We start from the raw sequence: 6077 nt of genomic DNA, 5'->3' as shown, positions 1-6077 counted from the left end.
CTAATGAGCAACAATAAAATGAATAAAAAATGTCTAGTAATTAAATAAAGTAAGGGTATATTCATAAAATGGACACCTATAAAGGATCAATGAAATAGTGTTACATTCCTCAATAAGAATGAATCTTAAGCATCATCTTGAGTAAAAAATAGCAAACCAGAGAGGAAAAAGCAGTTCATTGACATTGTACTATATTCAAAAACACATAAAACATAGAGTTTTGTTAATAGACCCAAAGTAAGTAGAAATAACACAATAAAGGAAAGAAATAAAGGGTTGTAAGATGATTACAAAGAGGGAGAATTACCGATGAGGGCCCATAAGTAAATCCTGGGGTGGAATGATCTTCTTGTTGGTCTTGAGTTGGTAGAAGTGTACATCTCATGGTTAGTTGTTCTTTAAATGGAGAGAATATATTCTAATAAACTACATTATAAAAATGCTATATTTCTCCATACTTTAGAAAGGTTAATGATAGCCACTAAAATAACTGAAAGACAATCTATAGATTTGAAAGTAAGAAAGTGGGGAATACACTATACAAATTTTATTAACCCAATGCAAGGGAAGATAAATTACAAAAAGACATAATTTGAAAATGCAGTAATTGTTTTCTGAACCAGAAACTAAAAGAAAATGTAACGTGGCCTGCAGATTTAAACCCACAGGCCTGCTGAGCTCTGTGACTGGAATCCAGGTCAGGGGTTTGCAATTAAGTGAGGTCAAGAGGTCATAAAGATATCCATTCAAGACAAGGAATCAGAGAGCCAGACTCATGACTTCATGCCAAGGAATTAGGTTGAGTTGCTTTGGTCATTAAAGGACAATAGAGGGAGAAAATACCCAACAAACAGTGACTGACCAAAAAAGCATGTGGCTACAGCTTTTAAGAAGCTATGGGTGAAAGGAAATGGGAAGCCATAGAAACAGCATTATAAACAAGAATGGAAATCAGCTGCCTGCAGTCTCAGGTCTGAATCTGCAGTGTGTTTCTCTTACAGAAGAACTTGAGCACTAATCCCCATCATATTATGCAAATCTAATTTTGGATTGGGAGGTTATGTGGCCCCATTGGAGGGAATCTCAAACCTGAGTCTAAGAGAGGGGACTGACAGAGAGAGAGAGATGGAGAGAACAAGAGGACAATTTCACCCCCAAAGCGTCTGCAAAGTAAGTTCAATACCTAGGAAATATCCAAAAAAATCAACAAGCAGAATTTTTTGACAAAAGTTTTAAAATCAGTGGAATCAAATCTATAAGAAAAACATAATTACATCTATAGAAACAAATAAAAATGATGAAACAAAAGAAGTCACAAGAAACTGAAAAGGTGATTTTTCAATACATCTGAAGATTTTAGAAGAGCAAAGTAATGTCAATGAGAATAATGGTGGCCATATAAATGAGAAAAATGAAAGATGGTACTGAGATGTCCCACAGTGCAATATAGAAATAAATAATATTTTCAAATGAAAAAGTAATAAGATATAGGAGGGAAAGAGAAATTTCAAAACATATATGACAGGTATTACAAAAGAGAAGATGGAAGGGAATGACAGAGACAATTTACATATTTAAAAACATGCAATGTTTAATAGAAGTGAGTGCATAAGAAATAATAATACAACTCTGCTTGTTTTCTCATTGTTGAGTTGTAAAGTTTCTTTTAAGATATTATCCTTTATCAGATAAACAAGTTGAGGAGATTCATCACCCTTAGAACTACCACAAAAGAAATGCTAAAGGAGTCCCTTCAAGATGAAATGAAAGGTGCTATACAACAACAAGGAAGCACATGACAATGTAAAGTTCATTTGTAAGGGGAAATATATAGGAATACAGAATACCCTCATATTGCAATCACTTTTAATTATGGCATAGAATTTAAATGACAAAAATATAAAACTAATTATAAACATATGTTAATGGATACAAGGTATAAAAAAGGTATTTATGACAGAAAGTCAAACAGGAACAGCGATGTAAAGAAATAGTCTTTGGTCCAGCATAGTGGGACATGATGAGGCATGCCTGTAATCCCAGCAACTCAGGAGGCTGAGATGGGAGGATCACAATTTCAAGACCAGCTTCAGTAATTTAGTGAGGCCCTATCTCAATATTTTTTAAAAAAAAAAAAAAAAGGCTGAGGATGTGGCACAGTGGTAAAGCACCCCTGGGTTCAATTCCCCAGTACCAAAAAAACAAAAACAAAGAAATTGGGTTTTATATGCTATTGAAGCTAAATAGATAGCAGTTTATAATAAATTGTTAGAACTTTAAAATGTTTTAGGTGATCCTATGTCAATAACAGGAAAGTTTCTATTGATGATACACAAAAAGAAATGAGAGAATAATCAAGTTATATCAATTAAAAAATTAACAAAACACAAAAGTGGCAGCAAGAGAGGGAAAAAAGCCAAACACAGCTACAGAACTGTTTAGTCAGCTTTTGTTGCCCCTGTGACCAAAAGACCTGACAAGAGCAATTTTAGAGGAGGAAAAGATTATTTGGAGCTCATGGTTTCAGAGGTCCCAGTCCATAGATGGCCAATTCCATTGCTCTGGGACCAAGGTGAGGCAGTACAACATAGTAGAAGTGTGTGGAGGACAAAAGCAGCTCAGGACAAGGCAATCAGGAAGCTGAGAGAGCTCCTCTCACTAGGGACAAAATACAAACCCCAAAGGCACACCCCTCGTGACCTATCTCATCCAGCCACACTCTACCCTCCTGAAGTTACCACCCAATTCATCCTTTTGCAAGCTTAATTCATAAAATTCCAGAAGAAATTATAAGCAAAAACTTCATATAGCTCTCATAATCTAATAATTTCATCTCTGAACTTTCTTGCATTGTCTTACCTGTGAGCTTCTGGTGGAACACCTCATATTTAAATCACAACAAATACATAGAGAAAACTGTTACCAAAAGGCCAGAGTAAGCCTTTTACCTCAGTATTTTTTTTTAAATTTAAATGAATTATAACACCAATCAAGAGACATTGAGTACCTGAGTGAACAACCACAAAATATCGCCACTATGTGCTGTCTATAAGAGACTCTCTCTAGACTCAAGAACACTTACAGATTGAAAATGAAAGCATAAAAGAGGATATTCCATGCAAATAGTAACCATTAGAGATCAGAAGTGGCTGTACTTATGTTAGACAAAATAGACTTTAAGTAAAAAACCTGCCTGAGTGACAAACAAAAGGACATTTTATAACAATAAGAGTCAATTCACCAGAAAACTATCAAAATGACAAATAAATGTACACTCAAAATCAGAGTTCCAACATAAACAAGGCAAACACTGACATAATTGAGAAACAGAAATAATATAAGAGTCTTCAAAACTCTGCTTTCAATAGTGTATAGAACAACCAGACACAAGGTCAATAAGGAAACAGAGGACTTGAAGAGCACTGCAGCCACTAGACCTAATGGACACATAGATAATGCTCTTCCCAATGACAGCAGTATACATATTCTACTCAAATGCACATGGAACATTCTTCGGGACAAGCCATATGTTAGGCCAGAAGACAAGTCTTAACAAATTTACAAAGATTGAATCATACCACGTATCAGTTACAACCACAGTGGAATGAAATTAAAAAACAATAGCAAAAGGAAAGTTGGAAACTTTACAAATACGCAGAAATTAAACAACACACTCCTAAACAAGTAAGGTCAAAGAAGAAATCAGAAGGGAATTTAGAAAGTATCTTGAGAAAAATGAAAATGAAAAGACAAAGTTAAAAAATGTATGAGATACTGAGATAGGAGTACTCAGAGGAATGTCTCTCATTAAAAAGAAAAAATGAATCTCAAATCAACAACTGAAGTTTACAACTCAAAGAACTAGAAAAGAATAAACTAAATCAAAGAGAGAGGAAAGTAAAAACATCAGATAAGAAATAAACAAAATAGGTAATAGAAAACAAATGAATGAAATTGACAAGCCTTTACCAAGACCAAGAATAAAAGAAAGCAAATAAGAGAGAAAATATTACAACTACTTATAAAGAAATAAACAGAACTATTAGAGACTACTTATAAACAACTATACAAAAATTGCATTACCTAGAATTGGATAAATTCCTAGAAACATTCTACCTACAAAGACTGAATCATGAAGGAATAAACACAGATCTATAACCAGTAAAAAGATTGAGTCAGTAATAAAAAATATCTTCCTTCCAAATTCTGTAACCAGAGGATTTCAGTACGGAATTCTATAATACACTTAAAGGAGAATTAACACTAAAACTTCTTAAACTCTTCCAGAATATTGAAGAAGAGGGAGCATTTGCAAGCTCAATTCATGAAGTTAATGCTACGCTGATAAATATGCTGTGTATGAAAACAGATTAAAGCTAGAATAAAGAACAAAATGTAAGACCCCAAACTGTAAAATTCCCCAAGAAATTATAAGCAAAAACTTCATGACACTGAATTTTCCGATGATTTCAACAGAGTGAATAGGTACCTACAGAGTAGAATAAAATATTTGCAAATCAAATACCTGATAAGGATTTATTATCAAAATATATGATGAACTACAACTTGACAACAACCAAATAAACCTTAACCTGATTACAAATGGGCAAGCATGAAAGCTGTAGAAAGCTGTAGCAGGAGAATAACAAGTTCTAGGCAAGCCTCTGCAAAACAAAAACAAAAAGTGGGGGGGGGGGGCTTGGATGTAGCTTAGTGGTAGGGTGTTACTGGGTTCCATCCCTGTAAAACACACATGTGCACACACACATACACACACGAATAAAGAAAGAAAAGGGGAAAAAGCAAAGAACTTTAATAGACATTTATACAATTAAAATATATAAAGGGCTAACAAGCATATGGAAAAGTTACTAATGTCATTAATCATTAGAGAAATGCAAATCGAAACCACAACGAGATAAAAAAAATGTAGATATTGGTAAGAGCTGGAGAACGAGAATCTTTGTGCACTGTTGGTATGAATATAAAATTGTGCAACTGTTATGGGAAAAAGTATAGAGGTTTCTTTTAAAATTTAAAATAAAATACTATATGATCCATATACCCACAAAAAGATTGAAAGCAGGATGTTAAAGAAATATTTGCATACCCACGTTCATTGCAGCATAATTCATAACACTAAGAGGTGGAAACAACCCAAAATATCCATTAAAGGATGAAAGAATATATGTATATGTGTGGGTGTATACACACACACTATATATATATATATATATATATATATATATATACACACACAAACATACACACATACACATTGTATGCATATGTGTGTATATATACATACATTATATGCATATATGTGTATGTGTATGTATATTTATATATATACAAGGAACATTATTCAATCTCAGAAAAGAAAGAAGTCCTGCTACATGATACAATGTAGATGAGCCATGGCATCATGACATAAGTGAAATAAGCCAATAAAAAATAGAAAAATAATATATGACTCCATTTATAAATGGTATTTAAAGTCATGGAAGAGAAACTAGAATGGTGATTGCCTGGGGTTGGGGGAAATGGGAAAATTGGAGTTGTTCAGTAGGTAGAGTTTGAATTTACAAGAGGAAAAAAGTCTAGAGATCAGCTTACCACAATGTGAATACAGTTAACACTGCTTAGTTATAAAACTTAACAGTGGTAAAGATGATAGCTTTTATGTTTTCTTATAAAATTAAAACTAAACAAAACAAACATACTGAACAAGAGACCACAGAGCCTTCGTATAAAATTATATTCAGGTTGACACTTTTCCTACCTGCCTTCCATTCCATTGCTCTTTTTTCTACATTCTCTCCCCTTGAGCTCTATATCCAGGAGTCAAAAATCACTGCCAGAGTTGGGAAGGGGGCTACAAGGGGGCTATGTAGAAAGAAGAAAGAAAGAAATAGCACCATTCATCTGGCAGTAAATTTTCCACATGCAATGGGCCCTGCACTGAGAAGGAGGGTGGCTTTCTCTTGAGAGAAGATTCAAGTGCTGATCAGTACACACGACTAGTCTTTCTAATTTCTAGTACAGGACTGTAGTACTAGAAATTAGATAAGTTGTTT

Source organism: Spermophilus citellus (genome assembly GCF_964194105.1).
Source record: "Spermophilus citellus genome assembly, chromosome: 3".
Lineage (NCBI taxonomy): Eukaryota > Metazoa > Chordata > Mammalia > Rodentia > Sciuridae > Spermophilus > Spermophilus citellus.
Note: the sequence above shows the minus strand (reverse complement) of the source record.